The following is a 22,332-nucleotide window of genomic DNA, read 5'->3' as shown; positions in this document are numbered from 1 at the left end:
ACAAAACATTATAATTAAACACAAACACATTCAGTGAACGGTAACAAAGTTAACAACGTCAATATAATGATACTTAACAACAACGTCAATGTTTATTTTTAATTATTTTTGAGGACGAGTTAATAAACAGATTATCCCAAAAGTATATGATGAAACCATTGTTTTTAAAAAAAAAATTGTATAGGTACATATTTCAGTTTAATTTCTTTGGTACGTAAAAAATAAACAAAATAATAAGTGAGAAACATAAATAAAAACTTAAAATTAAATTTCTACATCAACAAATTTATCGCACATCATATTGTACGCTATTAGTATATTTAGGCAGTGAAATATTAGTTAACACTCAAAAATGTATAATATTATGATATGTACTCTGTGTTTGTGTAAAATAAATCTGTAATTATGGTAATAACTAATATTATATTATAAATGTTCCGTTAAAAAATATAATTTTCTTTCATAACCTATTCGAGTTAAACAGCCATCACATAAGACATGTATTATCCAACAAACATTACAACTTCAATTATATTTTAGTTGATAGAACGTTTATTAATTATTATTTACCCTCTAAAACTATATTTTAATTCATATAGAATGTAGATTATTTCCGCTATTATGCTGTAATTATTAATTTACGCATATAAACGCCCACACAGACAAATAGTAGTTTGTATTATGATCAACGATTAAGTAAATCTGGCGATTAAATATGATAATATGCAGTACCTGTAGAATACATTATAATTAAATGGTAAAAATGTTAAATTGAGGTGTTTGAAAGTCATTATTCGATATTTCAAAGTCAGATCCGTAGAGTCAAAAGTATGAACATCAAATCTACGTTGTATACAACTACTATTAAAAACTATTTACTCTTCTACAAATATCGTTAAAATTTTTGTCAAAGTGAAAATATGATTTTTACTAAAACTAAGGTGTTTTTTGTATTATTTTTTATTCGAACTACTTAAAAATAACTTTAACTTTTGTGCTGTTCTGGTATTAAGAAAACACACGCACGTTTATATTACATTTATATAAAAATCATTTATCGTGGAAAACTAGCACTCAAATGCAGTTCTAACGAAACCACCAAATTTGTGCATAATTATGTATGAGAGAACATTGGTGTCCTTGTGTTTTTAATTGTTGCACATAATCATTCCGAAAAAAAATTACCCAGTTAATATTAAATATTTGTAATTGTGTGTACAGAACAGAGGGCTAGACAGGAATAGTCTGCTAATCTACGTTTTACATTTCGTGTAACATCCGCTTAATACCTTAATTTTATTTTACATTTCAGTTGTACACGTCATAAGCGATTTTTGATATATATATAATATATATATATATATATAGCATTGATAATACAATTTATTATTGTAGTAGGTAGTGACCAAATATAGTTGTTTGGGTATGCCATGCCCGAGCGTTATCAATTGAAGGTTAAACCAAGACACAAAACAAAATCTGACTATGTATAATTGTATAAACCATTAAAACGATGAAATATTTTACAGCCTGTATACGTAGGTTGAGTAAAGGTACATCCCACGATAATTGGGGGCGCTTTGTTGCTCGTGGTTCATAATCCAATGACTATTTCGGGATCAGAACAACAACTATATTATGGTAGGTACCGTAAAATGTGATATTGTTGCATCCATCAAGAGCTGGCAGTATAGTGGACATTGTTCAATGCATATTATACTTACCAGGAACTCTTTACTCACGAATCACTTATATGATTATCACGTATTAGTCAAAGTCATCTAAAAAATTAGACCAAAACCATTCCAAATTAAAAACCAGAAATTATTTTAACCATTTTTAATGTACCCATCACAATGGTTTCATCTGTTTTCAATTTATATTCGTCCTTATTTTTAACTATTTGATAGCTGATTTATTATTGAGCGAGTATCATTTATACATTAAGGCACAAATTTATTGCGAATTTGGCGGAGAGGGAGTCAAAGATATAATTAAATAATTTTAGCATAGGATTTAGCTAAATAACTGGGATATTACAAACAATAATAGGGGGAATTTTTCTGATTATAGAGAGGATAACATATTAACATCCCTCAAGTACCCCTCTAATTGCACCCATACCGCATATATTTAAACATCAATAATAATCATCATAAAAAATGTATTTATTTTTTATACCTGCACCATGACGTAATCTTCTGCGTACCAATGATCCACAGTTTAAGAACCTCTATACACCATAAAATATAATATAATACCAGCTTCGACTGGTTAATCCACAGCCTCTTTTGCGTGCCACTGAAAATAAAAGCATCCCTTTGGATTCGTTTCGGTCGACGTCTTGTTCGAGACCGCTTATCATCACGCACGACCGAACCAAAAACAACGACCGAAATCGATATAACACGACAGGAATATTATCATGAAGACGCGTTTGTTGTGCGAGTTTTTTTTTGTGAGCACGGGTCAAGCACTAACGGTCGTTTCGACTACAGAGCATTAACAAGTAATCGAATACGAAGGCAAAGGCGTGGATCTAAATTCAAATGTGCTCGTAACATTATTGCTAAACCTCGTGTACGTCGAATCTATCTCAAAGACTGTCCGTTAATCGCAACCCAATATATTATTTTATAAGCGTTTACGGGGCTTAAGAAATTTAATATGTATATGAGAACATGTTTTACACGGCCCTCTGCGTTCTGCGCTGAAACATTTCTCGAAAAACCAATTATAAAACCTATTAAGAGCGGTGATGGATTTCAGACATTCGATAATAATAATATTGTTATACGTACTTATATGAATAAAATATATTGTAATAATTATATCATGCATCGAGCCCATGTATAGCGAGAGTTTTCGGTTCAACCCTCCTCCTGCAAAATTCAGTAGATATATAAAAAATAGGTATATATTTATGGCACTAAAATTATAATAATATACGTATTTTTAGTTTATGTATTAAAAATATTTTAACCCTCTCCACCCTTGAAAATTGAACCTGATAAATGCTTGTCATGAATCATGATGGTTTCGGATCACGAGAAAACCTAAGATCCATCTGGAGGACTGCCAGAAACCTGACTTCGAAACGTTGAATCGTGTTTGGTTTACGCGGGACGGCAATTTTTTAATGATAATAATATGTGGTAGTATATAATATAATGGTGGTGAGTCGTCCGATGGAGAACGATACTATCAATACCAAACTATATTATTATTTATTATGTGCATATTATTACAATGCACATCACGCATTTTCACGTGCTTCGTGTTATTTTTATATTTTGATACATATAATATATTATATTAAGCGCAAACGGGATTTTAAAAATGAAACGATACGAAGTCCTTGGAAATAACGAGTCACCAAAACGACACAATGAACGCGCTAATTATTCTTTCCTGTTAAGAGAATACTTAATCGTAACCTAGGTTATCCAAGAGAAATACTTGTAAACGAAGATCGATGTAATTATAGGTTTGACTCATTCAATACCCTTATACACCATTCCAACCAAATTTTAATTTTAAACACCAATACATCATGGCAAGTTATTTTGCTCATCTAATAACGTCAATAGCACTCAGAAATGTATTGAAAATTATAGCTCATATCAAATTTCCTGCAATCATACAAAATTCTATGAATTCAAATTGAAAAATATTTAGTATTTGAACACACTAACTGCATCACCCAACCATAAAAATAACAATAACCGTAATGCGTTCTCCTGAATTTTTCATCACATTTGCACTGATTTCACACGTAATCCAGATTGAGGACTTCTGCACTCTGCACTAAGTGTAGTTTCATCAGTTTCGTGTTAAAATTATTAAAATCAATTAAGCCAATAAGATTTTTTTTTATTAAAGAAATAACCCTCGGCAACTTGGCCAATAAGAATTTCAATATGTGAATTTTCAAACAATTATTTTTTTTATAACGTTAACAAATGATTAGTAAATGACATGATTACAAGATGTAAAATATTAAAATTCAAAATTTGTTGCTATCTGTAACTTTTGATACGTATAGGCAATGTTTTTTTTTTCAAATGTTATACCTACTTATAAAAGTTTTTCTAAATAAAAAACGTTATTAAAATTGATTGATCAATATTGAGATACATTGAATAGAAACGAAAAAGTTTCAGTATTATTTAGAACAACAAGACAATATTGCATGTACTACAGGGTATTACGTATAATATACATATAGCGCCTATATTAAAGTAAATCTAAATAGAAATATTTATATGCCATATACTTTAGGCATACTTCAACCAATAGCAACAATAGCCAAAGAATAATATAAGAACTTTTATGAATACAATTTTGAAAAATGTTATTAAATAATAACATAACCAAACCCGCTTCAATCTCACAAGACAAAGTTATTTTTGCAATACTTCAGGGTTACTTTTATCAAAGATTCAGACTTAAACAACTTGTAATTTAAGCTGCCACTCACCAAGTTAAATTTTATAATATATACACTATATACAGTATACAGTATACACATATGTAATTTTACTACGTTCTATTAAATATAGTTGTAAAATGTGTACTATATGGTTCATCCGTTATTATTTGAATAACCATATAAATAATAGTTGCTCTTATTTGCAAAAGATGTACGTCGAATAAATGGAGAATTTGGTTTAAAATAAATATACAATTGAGATCCCACTTTAATATGTAGGTAAAATATGTATTATAATGTTCCCAAATAAATTTTTAATAATTAGAATTATTATTTTACTGTATAACTCAAAATTAACTCATACAAAATAAATATATAATGTGTAATTTAAAATAATTTATTCAATATTTTCTAATATAACAACTACCTATTAAAAATTCAATAATTGCCTGTCAACACCGGAAATTGAGTAAAGATAATAGGCACGATAATCTAATAGAAAATAATATTTTTTACATCGAAACTGTGTTTATATAGTTGATAAAAGTTAACCCATTAAAATAAACTACCTATATACCTATACTACATTTTGTGAAACACGATACGAGCACATAACGTCTTTTTCGAATATCGAATTTGAGCGATGTTTACAATACTAAAAAATAAATGTATATTATATATTATATTACGAGTACCGAGCATAAAAATAGCCAAAACTTTTTATTGAGTGGGTTTTCGTTGAACCATTAAATCAACTTTATAGTTTATAACAGGTTATTAAGAGGACGCCCGCATGTGTTGTCTCCGTCTTACAAGTGCGTAACATAGCAAAATCTGTTTAGCGCGGGACAACTATTCTCTCTCAATATTTATAATAGAATTTTCAAAATTTCACAACGCATAGGTAAAAACTTTATCTGTGTGTGTTGTTATTTTTTTGATAGCACAAACCAATAATTTTAAATAATTTAATGAAAAAATAAAAAAATAAATGTATTTTCTTAAGCTTATAACTTTAATTATATTTATGTTATCAAAAAAATAACGACGCTATGATACAGATAAAGTTCTTATCTACGCGTTGTGAAATTTTGAAAATTATATTATAAATTTTGTTATGTTATACGTTTGTAAGACGGAGACAACACATGCGGGTGTGGCGTCCTCTTAAATTATTTTCAATATCTTATTTCTTATTAACAATACAACCTTTACAACATCGGTCCATTTAAGTAAATATAAATTGACAAATAACATTAAAACAATTTTGGAAATCGTAAAAAAAAAATATTGAATGAAATATATTTTAATTATTTTTTTACTAAGAGGTTTCTGTCTTTAGGTAAAACGTAATAATAATTTACTTCATGAAAATTGTTTCGTTGTTATACATGAATGTTCAAAATCTTAATTTCTTCAATTTAAAGGAGCAAAATTCTTAAAAGGTTAGAGGTTCTAATATATTTGCTATATTCTATTTGTTATATTATGCTCATATATATTTATAATTTATTAATATATTGATTATTAAACAAATAATACTATCGTTTAAATAACGGTGTAAATTATTAAAATTTAGTGCCATATGAGATTCAAAAACAAACTTCTGGAATGTCACGAGATATTTTCAATGGTATAGAAGAATGTAAAAATTCTATATTTTCAAGCTCTACACACCTATACTGCAAGTGGAAAAACTATAATTTTAACGAGAAGATACTGATTATTGAGACCCAGAACGAGATCTCATTGAAATTATTTCGATGCAAAATCCAAAAACGGATCTCGTGGCAATATTGGGAAGTAAACAAAAAAAATGTCGAAATTGAATTGTTAAAGTATTTACATAATAAAAATAAAATAATACATACTTTATCCAGAAAATATATAGGCCATAGAATAACTAGATGTTTCATACAATTACTGCAGATGGTGAGTTTTTATATAAATCATTTATATAATTACTTAATTAAAGTAGGTACAAAACAAACATTATTATTAGGTACTTGATGTACAAATTATTAACATGCTATAGTATAGTAAAATAAATATTTAAAAAAATTGAATTGTTCAATAATATAAAATAATATAAAAATATAATACTTTTGTTGAAGCTAATAATCTATGTAGTTGATGCTTAACCAATAAAAAATAATAATGATTACCTATTAGATTTATTAACAATATACAATTACAAAATGGGTATCAGATCTACCAAACAATATACGTGGAAACCGTTATGAAACATAATAATGTAATAAACAATTAATAGTTTTTGATTCTATATCTAATAATATAATATTAAATATTAGTACGAGTAGGTAGATAATATTAGTACGGGTCACTACTCACTTTTATAAATCGTTTATTTTTAAACATTTTGAAATATAATTTAAAACCACTTAAATTACATTTTTGACATTTTTTTTTTTAATTCAGAAAAACAATTTGCAATCTGTACACAATAATTAAAATAAGCAAATTAGATAAAAAAAAAAAATAAAGTAACATGAATATCGTGATGAGGAAGAAGCCCAATGGTAACACCTCCTTTACTAATTTAATAGGTCTCTAACACCATTTACGCGTTACTCTGCGTGGTAGGTTTTTTGGAAAGGTGAAAGTGGACATGTGTGATATTAAAGTATTGCAATGCGTACTTTTTGACATTTGTATTGTTTTGAAAAATGAGTAAATTTATTTAAATTATTATTTATCAATACAAAGTTAATCCAGGAGGCATTTTGAATTGCAAAATACACTATTTTACGAAATTTGATACATGTAAGTAGGTACATTAAAAAACCTTTATATATAACCAAACTACGACAAGTGTAAAACTATTACTACTCTGGGTTCCACTACTTTCAATTAATATAAAATTTTTAAAATTGTTTGTAAGAATATTCGGTAAAGAAACTATACAAGTCGACGCAATCTCATCGTATATACGACATTTGATGATCAATAGTATGAAATTAAATCATGATGAAAAATACATTATTATTATTAAATACCATATTAAATTGTGTATAACATTTTTTATCGCTTTCATTTGTAATAGAGTATGGACCAAGTAGGTACTTAGGTATTTTATGAAATAACTCCATTTAATGCGCCAACATACCTATATAAACAATCAATTGCAGTTAAATATGTTAAAATTAAAATAGTGTATAATTCCAGCAACAAGTTATGAACGAAGCTCACAAATGTTCAACAAGGAAAAAATAAATTTCGTTTTCGATTATACGAGTAATTGTATTATTATTTTCACAGTGATGGATATAACAATAACGTGCAACGAACAATAGGGGTCTGTGGGTTGTTTTCTTTTATCTCTGGCATTGATTAAGCGTTTTGCTAAGTAGAGCCGTATAACATAATTATATTTTATGAAACTTTTTCCACTTTTCGAGCGGAGAAAAACATCTATTATTGGTCTAATGAGTAATGTTAACCAGCATGTGCTTAGTCTTGGTATTGTAGTTGTCAGCAAATGTTTTCGCCGAATCTTACCAAATCATCAAGATACTAGTTGAGTGGTGTTAGAGAAAATAAATGTGTATCATATTGTTGTAACAATTACGTTTTACGTAGGTAACTTTAATAACGACTATGTTTTTTTTAGCGATGAGAGGGAATGAGTGCGAATTTTGTACTACTAGCCGTCGACCGACTGCTTTTCATCTATCCTCGTAAACTACGGGCTCACGATAAATCATGTTTTCACGTTGTCCCGGAAAACCCAGTCCACTCGGTATTTTATCCCCGATACGACGCAGGATTGAATAATGGGAAGAGGGGGTGTTTTGAAAAAAAAATTATAAAATAGATACATCAATAATTACTAATTAGCAAATAGTATTATAACATATTTATATGTATTATTAATTTTGTAAGTGAATATATTAAAAGTTATGCTTTATTACAAATAAGATTATAAAATATTATATAGGTAATACCTATAGGTAATAGATCAAAAATGAATAACACCATTTTTTCGGTCACGGTTGGGTGGGGGGTTGAACCCCCAACCTCCTCCCTTTGAGCACGGGTCTGCGCTATACAATACCTATATTAATATAGCATATTACGCAGGTCATAAATAGAACAAAAACGGTACAAACTGCAGCTGTTTTAGGGGAAGGAGAGGGATATTATCGAGAACGCGTTATACGAAATTAGCACTACAGCCTCCAGAATTGCACAGCTGGCTCTAGTACGTGGACAGTAGGGATTTGTACACCATTCTCTCACGACGCTCACTGTTTATTTTTCACCTCAAAATTCATAGGTAATATTTGCATCATGTCATTATTGTATATATATTATGTTACCGGAAAAGTTGACATTTAGTCAGTGTTATCAATGGCTAGTCTATAACGATAATGCCTGATTTAGTAAGAAATTAACATCAATAACTAATCATTGATGGCAATTTCTAATAAATGAAGGCATTGATGATAATATTAAAAATACCTAATTAATTAATCTAAATCTTTATTCTTACAAGGCAAACGTACTTACGAACATTCTTTTAATCTTTTGAACATTTTCGTAGATAGCGTAATTTTAGATTGTTTTATTTCTTCAATTCGTTCACAAAATTCATCATTATTCAAAAAAAAAATTGGTGTCGTTTCGTTTAGATTCAATTAAAAATAGAATTGCGTTGTCAAATTTATGCGCATTTCATTTAAATCGATTTTTAAACAGATTATATTAAACACACTATTATTACACATTGCTATTCACTATTTCAAACAGTACTGTGCAGTTACTTGCGGGATGTGTCCATTATGATACCAGCTTATAGAACAATAATTTTTCATTTGTCAATTTTATTATAACTTATAACTTATAAGCAATAAAAACGATAACATATAACCGGGTTTACCATAATATACATATTATACTAATAGTATGGATAGCCGCATGTTCCATAATCAGATTGATCACCGATAAAGCGGTCCTAATATTTGTTTCGATGCGGATTTATAACATTGCTTAACATTTCCAGCCATTGTCAACAATGACTAGGATATACCGACAATTCCTGAATTGTCATCTTTTCCGGTAACGTATACATTACATTTTACTCTTTTCAAACTGGTAGTATGAAGTATGACGAACAGTGCCGTTAGGACATGTTTTCGATGAAGCAAATAGTAGCTTAAAATGAAAATACATTTTCGAGCAATAATTACGTTTTTCAAGTGTATAATAATACGATAGTCACTATAAACTGTAACAGTGAATAATTATAATAAAATAATACTGCTATATTCCATTTTGATATTTTTGAATAATTGTTTGGAGTGTTTGGACATAATAGGTCAAATTAAAACTAGAATATTGAAACACGAAAAATTAAATATTATCACGCATATTTTTAGATATGGATTATGAGAGTGTATTGTTCTGATTAAAATACACGTTCCGGCGATGTTTCTTTTTATATTAAACTAGTATACATTATTGAAATTGTTTATTCTAATAATAATAATATATAATTATATAATCTTGATATTTTATTTAAATCATCATTATTTATTAAAATTATTTTCCTTTTTCAAAATGCCATTAAACTTTCATTAATAGTATTAATAACCCTATTTAGTATTAATAATATATTATTAATCAATAATATTCATAATAATACTAAAATTATTCATTCATATCCTTATTCAAACTTGAAGGATTTTTTTACTTTACAAATGTTTTGTTCCAACCGACTCTTTTGATTTAATTTTAGACAAGGATGACATAAAAAAATAATTCCAATTAATTTTAATAAATAATAATGTCACAAAGATAACTAAAGGAAAAAAAATAATATTACGATAAAATTATATCAATTGCGTACTTGTCATTTTCATATTAATAATTACTTATTGATTGATTATAAGGGTAGTGACAGTGGTGCTGATATTTTAATTACGTTAAATATAATATATCGGTACTGACTTAAATTTAATCATAATGACGATAATTAAAAAAAAGTATAAGTTACTAATGAATAAATTTAAAAAATTGATAGATCTACAACAACAATTTACAATATCTGTTAACTAAATATAGTTGTATTATATCCATATCAACACATTTCTAATGTCACATAGTATTTTACCCATGTAAATAAAATAAAATATAATTTATCAATTAACTACACTACTAAAAAGTAAAAGTCTAATATTTAATGAGTTAATATTTACTCAGTTTGCATGAAACTATATCCTTATTACTATCGTAAAATTTACCTACAAAATATGAATTCCCACAGCAAAATTGAAGTATTTAAAATATGCGATTCATTACTAAGCTTTAAACTATTATACACACATAATAGTATAATACATATTGAAAACCTTAATATTAAGCTACTTAAATATTTTTATTTGAAATTAAAATATTTATTTTTGAATTTTAAAACTATGGTTCAACTGTAACTATAATTAAGTCTGTTGCAGTGTTGCGTAAAAATATTTTTAAGTGAAACTGACATTTTAAAAATTATTTATAAATAACCAAATAATTGTTAAAAATTAAAATAAATTTGATTCACACTTATCTTATAGTCTTTTACATGTTTGAAAATTTTAAATATAATTTTTCCCCGTATTTTTTATTTTTATCAATTCAAAACATCCTCGAAATGAATATTACAGCACTCTTAGTAGCTATATACCTAAGACACTTAGATAATATAAATTCCCAAACGTTATATAATTAGTTGACTGTTTAGGGTCAAATGGGGTAATTGTAAATAAATATTGTTACTTTTTAATATTTTTTTTATTTTCTAAATTATAATTAACAATACATTTTCTTTCTCATCAAAACCATTCATAAACATATCCTAGGCTTATAAAATCTCCTACACAAGACCAGAATATTAAATCACTTAAGAAAAAAAAAAAAATTTACATATGCCCCATTCATTTACATTTGCCCCATTTATTTGGGGTAAATGTAAACAACGATTTCACGTTATAAGAGTGAAATAGAATCTGGATCTGGGGCATATGTAAACAACCTGTATTACCTTTTATTTAACGTTTTGATAGACCCAATACACACAAATTTACATTAGCCCCAAATATTATACTTTGACGTTCATACCTTCATGTTATTAATATGAAATACATTAAAAATGATTGGTTAATTTCTTATGATTATTATTTACAAATGCCCCGATTTACAATTACCCCATTTGACCCTAAATCTAATATATAAAAATCTCGTGTCACAATGTTTGTTACCAAACTCCTCCGAAACGGCTGGACCGATTTTGATGAAATTTGTTGTGTATATTAAGTAGGTCTCAGAGAGTGATGTAAACTATTTTTCACAACCCTATTTTTATTTTAAAGGGTGGCTCATACAGGGATTTTTTTAACCTATGACAACTTTGCCGTTGGCTACCAAACATATTAAATTATTATTATTATTATTATTTTTATTTTTTATATTTAATCGCTGTTTCATATATTTAATCAATGGCCACACTGACCGATCGACCACCGTTGTCGCCGCTGTCATCTGACGTATTTCCATAGATATAAATATAAATTAATTAATTTAGTTTAATATGAACTTTAATTGTATCGATTTGTGTATTTTGTACAATGCCAGCGTCTTGCAAGGGGTCTGATTTGGCCCGTCGAACGACCAAAAGTACAAGCATGCGAGATAGAAGAGCACAAAGAAGAGACGTACAAATCCAACCGAACAATGAAAATGTACGTGTGAACATGGTGCGATTGAGTGAAGCACAACCTGAACAAAATTAAATAAGACGATTAGAAGCACGTCAATTCGTAGTTGACACACGCAGAGCAAATGACCGACAACGCCAACAAGTACATAGAGCATTTTACATCCAATCCATTCCTTCGTCTAGCATTCGAGAATGGGCCCGATATTCAATATTACGCTCATTCGAAAGTAGAGATTAGTGCTATGGACAAGGAATGTCCGCATTGTAATGCGCTGAAGTTCAAAAATGAGCCAGCCGGTATGTGTTGCGCGTCAGGAAAAGTGCAACTACCGGAAATTGAAACACCACCTGAACCATTGAACGGTTTACTTATCGGTACGGATCCAGATTCTAACCTGTTCCTGAAGTCGAACATTCAATTCATGTTTCCAAATGACATCGTTCGGAGCAACAGAAATAGTTAAAAATAATGCTGCAAATGGTCAACAATTTAATTCAACATTCAATATCAAAGGCCAAGTTTATCATAGAGTGGGCTCATTGCTACCAATGCCAAACGAACCACATACATTTTTACAAATTTACTTTATGGGCGGTGAGGACTCCGAAAGCGCACTTGCCAATCGTGTAGATGCACGTTGTAGTTACAATAACCTTAATTCACCTTTTGCCAGACGCATCGTCGGTGATCTGGACGCTTTATTGAATGAGCACAATGAATTGTTGAAATTATTCAAATCACACATGCACAAATTACAATGTGACAATCACGCAATTGTCATCAATCCTGATAAAACACCAGCTGGAGAGCACATTCGTAGATTCAACGCACCTGTAGTTGACGACGTTGCTGGAATCATGGTTGGCGACCGTACAGCTACACGAGAAATCTTGATTGGAAGAAGAAATAACAATATTGAGTTCATTGCCGAATGCCGATACAGACCGTTCATACGAGTCGTATGATACGACGCTCTCCAATATCCGCTAATGTTCTGGAAGGGACAAGACGGATATTGCATAAATATTAAACAACGGGATCCCGTAACAGGTACTTCATTCATTGTGAACATCATTACTTAATTTAAATTAATATTTATGAATATATTATTACAGGAGACGAAACAATCAAGAACGTTAGCTCGAAAGCTTATTATGCGTCTCGTATGATGATTAGACGCGGTCAGGACAACGTCATTCTACGGTGTCGCGAGCTTTGCCAACAATTCATGGTCGACATGTACGTGAAGATAAAGAGCGAACGACTACGATATTTACGATATAATCAACAAAAGCTGCGTGCGGAGGAATACATTCACTTGCGAGACGCTATTCTGTGCAACGCCGACACCATCGAAGTTGATAACTCTATCATTCTACTTAGATCTGGGCACACCGTGTTTTTCACACGGACAATTATACGTGGCATGTTCTCGCGTGGGTAAACCATCCAGATTGTTTGTGTTGGCTAAAGGTGGATGTACTAAAAATATCGTACACTCCATCGCACTAAGAGACTGACAATATTTTTTTTTAATTCATATAATTTATGATAGAGATGTAATTTTAAATTTATTAGTTAAGATATAAAAAATACAATGAATTCAAAAAAATTAATATTTGGTGTTTTGTTATTTTTATGGGCCGTCATCTTTCACAGTGCTCCATTCATCTCTCAGTCATATATATACCAGTATACGACATTCCCACAAACTTACAAAAAAAAACATACCTACATCATTGTAAAATCAATATATTCATCACTTCGTTCAGAATCTAAAATAGTTTAAAATTTATATAATTTATAAAAATATATTTGTTTATGTTATCAATAAAGAACTTTGTAATTTACTCATTCATTGCAGACTATGTTCTATCCTTAATCCCGAGGGTTATTAATTATTATTAATGACATTATATGAATATTAATTTGACATTCTCAATAGTTTACTATACGCTATGATCTCCAAAACCACTAATAAACTACAAATAAAAAAAAATTATCTTCTCATAGGTACATAATAACTAATAAGTAATAAGTAATAACACTATACACGGCCTACGAAAATGCCAAAAAACAAACTAATACGCGGGCAACGCCGTGTCGGGACAGCTAGTTATTATATAATTAAAACCTCTTTATAACAGAATTGTTTGAGACCAACTAATTTTTCTGCTATAAAAGAGTTTTCGTTATAAGATTGAAATATAAGGAACATTTATTATTCTCCGTTTTAAGGAGATTTCCGTAATTTAGTGGGTTATAAGTTTAACTGTATTTTTTATGTTTCTCAAAGCTCAGTATATGCTCAATGATAGACAAGGATACACTGTACAGTAGGTACATAAAATGAAAAATGTGTTTTATAATATTTATATAGTTTACTTTATATGAAACTGTAATAAACATGTAACTAACAACAAAAGTTGAATTTATTTTTACTAACATATTATTAACTAGGTAATGTTCCATAGGTACTTTTACAGCTCAAGCAGTCACACAGATTATACAGGGTGATTCTTTTATCAAATAACACTCATTATTTCAAAAACTATTGACTTTTTTCAAATTTGTAGATCCATCTTGTTATAGAACTATATATTTTTTAAATATTTTCACCCTTATATTTATCAGGTAAACCATTATTAACTTTTTATTTTTAAATGACAACCTATACTTAAAATTTCGTAAACTAAAAAGGCTATTTTTTTCAATGAATTTTCACGTTTAGATTTTCATTTTTCGTTAATCCGTTTACAAGATAAAGCCTCCCAAAGTTGGGTGGTTTTGGGTGGTGTTTGAGTGTTATAGGTGTATGTTATAGGTGTACGTTAGGTGGTATTTACAAACAAACACCATATAAGTGTTGTTTGATAAAAGAATCGCCCTGTATAATAATTAAGACTTAAGCAATTTAAAATTTAAAACATACTAAAAGTACTGAAAAAAATTTTTCTATGCCCTATACTAAGTATGATAAATAATAAATAAATCTTCACTAACGTATTAATAAAAAAAAGTTTTTAATAAAATACAATTCAGTGTTTTATAATTATAATTATCTTAGAACCCAAAAAAATTCAATAGTTATGTTTTTTTTAATTACAAGTTATTTAAATTATTTAAAACATCAAAGTAGGTTGACATAATCTAGACGATTTTGCGAGCGTTGTCATCTGGTTTAGAACTTTAGAAGCCATAGTATACGTAATATAAAATAACTTTATATACAGATAAAATAATACCATGTATATATTATAATTTGCACAATACATTTAACTGTGTGAATATACCGTCGATCTTCCAAAAAATTCGAATTAATTTGGTTAAAATATTATTTGAAAAATGTATCAATGAAATAAAACAATTTCTATACAAAATTATTGTTAATACTTTAACTTTGTATATATATCAAAATTGTTATAAATATATTATTTTGTGCTTTAAACATAATAATTAACACTCTAATACTAAATACCAAACGTAAAAATTAAGTAATATACATGATATATGTGGGAAAATTCTAAATTATGAAAATTACCTAATTAAGAACATGATTTAATTATTATAATGTCTACCTATGTATTCAAAGTATATAATATTGGACATACATTAACTGTGGTTTATTTAAAAAATATTTATTACATAAGAGACATCATCTATTTACTTAATATAATAATATAGGCAGTATTAGTAAATTGTAGATTTTGGTTGCATTTATAGATTCAATCTTTTTCAGAAAAAAAAATGGGTTCATATGACCCACTTTACATATGTATTCTAAAATATTTTCTCATTAGTCTGAGTGACAAAAAAATAAATTGAAAATGTTAAAAAGAATGACACTTTACGAACATTCTTGGAAAAAGCGTGTCTCGATATATATGTTTTATATGTTGATTTAAGTTACAAAAAATAAGTTCTCTACAAAGTAATGCAATATTAAAATATAGATATATTTTAATATTTTTTAATCAAATTTTTATTTTTCACTAGTTAATTATGTTATCCAATTATTCATTAGGTAAAATTAAAAGTGAACTTAAGTTTTCACTCCAGGCCATATCCCTAGCTGATATGCAACTGAATAAGTGCAATGTACCAGTCTACGTGATATTTGTTTATGCTTAGAAAATTAGTTGTAATACTGAATCAGATGAAATAATATGTTCCTGAGATTCCTCCAAATTTATATTTTTAGATTTTGGATACGAAATTATCAGTGTGAACTATATGCAGGTACCTAGTACTATGTTTTATTACGAAGTTAATGTTGAACATTAAGAAATTGTGACATAAATAAAATAAAGTTATTTTTTAAATATTTTCAGTTATTTGTAAGTCTCGATAACAATGACTTGATGGTTAACACTTAGAAGTCAATATGTTAGTGAATTAAGCTACTATAAATTGATTGACTTACTATATTTTAACATGAATAGGGAAAAGTCAGCCAAAAGTAGTTAACTATAACTTATAAGTAAATGCAATTTCTATCAGAAATGCCTATATCTGTACTTAATTTTAAAATAAACTCTGGTCAATCTAGAACATAAATTGTTGATCGTAAATAAACGCTTAAATTCTACTTTATTAATCATTACCACTAATAAGTTATTGAATAATAAATTAGTTGGTACTTCATGTATGGTATACTTCTAATAAAATCTAAATAACACCACAACTCTGTATTTTATTTATATATATATAAATAAATTATAATATATATATATATATAATTTATTATGTAAATAAAACGGTAAACCATTTTCTTGATATTACCTACTTCAATTTTAGACTAGAATCAAATACGAAAATAAATTTATTCAAAATTCGTAATAAAAAGATAATTTATTGATGTGATATGTGTATTCATCAACATGTATCATAAATATAGAATAGTAAGTCAATTTCATTATATAGACATATATTATTAGGTAAACACAATATAAATAAATTTAAAAAATAATGAAAACTGTCTATTTTTATTTTTTATTTTATTTAGTTTGTGTGGAGTCCATGACATCTTATATATATATTTACTTACTATGAAATACAGTGTTTTTTTACACACTTAACTCAACACTATAGCAAGAAGAAAAATTGCATAGGCAATATATCTCAAGTAAGAATATTTTTTGATCTATTCTTATAAAATAGTAATATAGTGATAACTTTACCTATACCTATATCTATTATACGCATTATGTTAATTATTGAAAATAACGAAATACCTGGGTAATTAAATTTGTTCTCACGTTTTACGTTATTTTTCTAAAAATAAGAATTAGCAAGCGTGAACGAAAAGAATAATATATAATACCATTGTATGACACAAAAATATATGAGTTTATTTTACTAGAGTACTTAACTAATTCAACTCTGGTATCTCCACTAGTATTTTACTTAACCTGCTTTAAAATTACTATCTCTTGTAAATGCTACTTATCAACTAATTGGGTTAAGTCAGCTAGCTTCACAATTTGGTAAGTGTAATAAATTTATGTGAACTTTTTTTCAATGAGGCTATATAATACTGTAATAGGTAGATAAAAAGTTGAAATGATTAAAATATGAATGTAAACAACAAAAATGTAATTCATCGCTTTTAAATACTAACTACAAACACAGTTCGTCAATTTTACTATCTTAAATTCAGTTAAACTAATTTGTTTTCTAAGATTATCTTAATTTGATTAATATATCTCGTTGAAATATTTAATACGAACCTTGAAATAATAAAACGACTGAAAATAAATATGTATAGGTATTATGTTCAAGTATCAACTGACAAAAAAAGTAACGGTTTAAACAATCTTCATAATTATTAATCAATATTTGTTGTTGTATTTTCATTATTTGTGGTGTTTATAACTCCCTAACCTTTTTCCTTTTCTTTTACTAAATAAAATATAAATCTTATAACCTTGTGAAATAATTTTAGTAGGCAGCTGAATATGAACTACGATATTATCAATTTAACGAAATCTTAAAAATAATATAAGCCAATACAACTCGGTACAATAAATTACTCGATTACTAGATAAGTAATTATGCTTCATCTTTCCTCAATTCTTGAACTGTATCATATCATTTTCAGATTAACCATATTGCAGAAATACACGTGATTTTGTATATTATAACATTCGACACAATGAATAGATAAAATAATTATAATTATAATAATAATTATATTATAAGTTACTTCATAGCTAGATTAAATGTGTGTAAATAGTTAACCTAAAAGCTAAATAAAAAATGTTAATTATCAATTGTTATTGAATTTATTTTATTGGTGTATAGAGTTTTTGAACTATAGGTATATAATACTGCATATACAATACAATTATAATATTCTATAATCAAATAGCATGTTTATCATTTCATTAATTCTAGTAACGTCCGTAAAACTTCAATTTAAAAATTGAAAATAATATAAATTAATTTTTACTTGTTAAACTACCAGAATATCTAACTTAATAAACCAATTCAATGATCTTATAATGAAATAATATTATATCTACTAGTATATGTAATATCTATATTAATTGCCAAGTTAATGTTAGTAGGTATACCTACCTATAGTATTGTATGTATCTTTATGTATGAATATATTAGTGTTATTTTTATTTTGAACTCCAAAAACACAGCCATAAGCTTTAGTGAGTATACCAACCTGGTAATTTATGAGTGTAACTATATTATACAAAACTTTTGTTTTTGACTATTGGTTAATAAATGAAATTTAAAATTTAGAAAAAAAAACATATGATTCAACAGAAGTATATTGTGTGGTAAGAAACAATAACTTATACATTATTTATTCGGTAGTATAGTTCATACATTTCAATTCCTCCAGTCAAAAAATTTAAAACAAATATAAATAAACCTACCTAGATACACAATTTTGTTATCTTCAAAATTAACCATCATTTAAATCATTGCTCCCTTAGACAGTTAAACTACAACATAATATACTATATTATATTAATATTATATCTAATCATGATCATTGTTAAAACGAAATTTAAAAAAAATTAATTTATCGAATTCTAAACACAGAACAATGTAATTTAATTTAGTAATTATACTTAAGTTTAATTTCATATATATAACATATTATTAAGACATTAACATGTTAAGCTACAATTAATCTTTACAAATTATTTTAACTATTAAAACAATCAACCATACAATAGTGGCCTAATTTGCCTATTAAAATATTGATTAACAACAAAACTTTAATGTAAGGTAAAGTATAACAGCATTTCAAAAATAATAAATAAAAAAATTTATTTGTGTTTATTGTATTTTTTATTATAAACTAAAATAGTATTTTAAATAGCTTGTACATACTTTAGTGTATTTATTGGGTAATTAACTCAACATTTTGCTTTAAATTAGCTTAAATATCAAGACCTACTTAGGAAGAAGGAATAATCAAAGGGAAACATCAAAGAGCTAAAAATACATTGTGATTACTTATGACTTATGGCTGCAAAAGCAACCGTTTTTGATGTAAATCTTAACGATTACAACTTAAAAGTAAATTTGTAGACGTTTTATTTTCAAAAGAAACAGTTTTAGTCAACAAAATGAAAATTTTTATGTTTTTTACAACAAAAATTTGTTCACCTCGATACATAAAAAATATGTTTTAAAATTTCATTTAAATTTACATTAAAAACCTTTTTCAAGCGTACCTGAATACAAAATACTTGAAAAGAAAATTAATTTAATATTGTACATAGCAGATACATTGATACATATATGAATGGAAATAATGTGATAATTAATACATTTATCAGAAATGCAATGAAATCAAACTTTTTAACAGGTAAGTATTCGGCTTTTACTGATTTTTAATTTTAACCCACTCATAAATATAAAACAATTATATTTTATTTACAAGCCAAACTATCATCGTGAATAATCAATAGAATAATTTTGTATGATTATGTATAAAACATAATATTATAATAAAATAGCATTCTATAGTAAGTATATATGTGCATAAGGAGATGCACTGGATTTCTGCAATACGCAACACATAATAGGTACATACATAACTGTATAGGCAGGTATGAGCTAAAACATTTGTCAAAACGCATCGTGGTCGAGGATGAAAAAAACGAAACCAACAAGTCTCGAATAAAACGAATAAACTAGTGTAGGTTCACGTACGATTAATTACATGCGTAGATTTGCACACGTGTACGCCTGCCGTAGCGGATGGCCGACGTTCGGGTTTAAGGACGATGTATGAATGAACACAAAAAAAAAAATTAAATTAAAAAATACCAAACCAAACGAAAAGTGAACGGCTTACCTGTGCAACAGTGGCGGCGGTAAGTGCGTCTCACGTGAATCTATCTGCGGCGGAGTGGGAGCGAACGGCAGTGGCGAGCTGCAGTGGTGGCGGCGGCGGCGGCGGTGACGAAGGTGAACGATGATGATAATAATATTATTATATTAATAATAAAAATTTAATTCGATAAAAAAAAAAAAAAACACGAATCACGCGGTACAAACGAATATTATAATACACTATATAGGTACACCTTATAATAATAATAAAATTGAAAACCACCGAAAGACAAACGATTCGCCTAAAACATTATACTATAGTATCTATATTACAATAATGTTATCTTATTAACAATACATAATAATAAAATGTAATATAATAAAGAAGAGAGGCGCTGGCTGGCGCGCGTGTAACTTATATGATATCAATCTATTTATTTCGCTCGTTACGTGCCTCGAATTCGACGACTACCGACAAAGTTGATCAGTTATCGGCGGCGGCGGCAGCACACGACGTGAATACACACGCGCGCACACACACACGCGGTCGCAAGTACACTCTTTTACGCGCTCGGAGAGAGACTCGACGGCGACGCGCGACGACGATTGTCCTTACCGTCGCGCGGGCGAATATTGTCTCGCGTTGTGGCGGTGAGCAATCGTCGGCGACAGGTGGTCCGCGCGCGCCAAGAGAGAAATGCCGCCGCCGCCGCGCCGCGCCGCCTGTCATGCGCTCGACGAAACGCAGTGCGAGTTGTATGGTAGGTAGGTACATAATAATAATAATGTATTGCAGCCACCACGCTCTGCGCCACAGTAATTTTAATAAATATTATAATAACATTATTATTACCTATTATATTCCGTTATTATGTAGTTTTTTCGAGGCCGACGGAATACATCGAACTTAACCTTATAATAATATATGAATATTAATATTAATAAATGATATTTCTATTACTTGAAAATCGCAAAAATCTCTTAAACCCAAACTGTAAAATCTGAATATTATAATCATTTTTTATCACGTTTATCAGCAAATTTATACGTACGTTTTCGGTGGGATTTATATAACTTGGACAACCAATAATATTGTATAGACATCATTTATTCGTTTAAAGCATGCATGATTTAATAGTTATAATAAAATATATCCCTTTGGAATTTGTGCTTTTGGACATTTGAAATTTTTAACATATACTTATGTACACGATAATATATTTTTAAAACATTTAAATTTAATAAATTTTACATTGCTATTGCTTATTTATAGCACGAATTAATTCATATCATTCTAAACGGAAGGCGGTATTGAAGACAAACAAATTAATAACAATAATTGTTACCTACTATCTGAAAAGATATAATTAATATTATGAAGTATGTCCCAAAAGTTCCATTTCTCATAGGCAAACAAATTTAATATATTATTTAATTATTTTTTTTTATTTTACAGTAATTAGTACCTATATAAATTCGATAATACAAGATTCAAATCTTTCTTTGTCAAAAATTTTAAATTTTATATATATAATTGTATATATATAACATTATACTATAACTATGCTTATTTTTTGCAATTAGAATGAATTATTCCTAGGAACACCATTGTTGGAATCCCCAAGAAAACGTGGGAATTCGTGGAAATCATAAAGCAGAATTATGTTTAGTGCTAAATAATTATAAATTTAATTTCAATATTCAATTTCAAAAGCACTTAAATCGCTTCCAATATAAAAACAAAAAACATTAGGTTTCAATCGGGAATAATGTACACATGTTTTGTTTGTCCTACTAGAGTACTCAACAAAAGTACTAAACAAAATTGACTTTTAATTACATTGATATAAGAAAAAATAAATAAATAAT

The 22,332-nt window shown here is 28.0% G+C and overlaps 1 protein-coding gene and 1 pseudogene across 1 annotated transcript in view; one reads left to right on the top strand and one right to left on the bottom strand.

The window, feature by feature from the left end:
- LOC107169163 (adenylate cyclase type 5-like) overlaps positions 1-21,089 on the bottom strand; it is a 207,955-nt gene extending 186,866 nt beyond the window's left edge. The window contains exon 1 of the mRNA XM_089226365.1: positions 20,486-21,089. The gene's annotated coding sequence lies outside the window, so the exon portion shown is untranslated. The remainder of the gene's footprint in view (positions 1-20,485) is intronic.
- LOC149055804 (uncharacterized) lies at positions 12,064-13,600 on the top strand (annotated as a pseudogene).
- Positions 21,090-22,332: the final 1,243 nt, after the last annotated feature.

Source organism: Diuraphis noxia, unplaced genomic scaffold, assembly GCF_037042655.1.
Source record: "Diuraphis noxia isolate RWA-SAM2 unplaced genomic scaffold, SU_Dnox_SAM2 contig0004, whole genome shotgun sequence".
Lineage (NCBI taxonomy): Eukaryota > Metazoa > Arthropoda > Insecta > Hemiptera > Aphididae > Diuraphis > Diuraphis noxia.
Note: the sequence above shows the minus strand (reverse complement) of the source record. Positions and strands in the feature narration are given on the sequence as shown.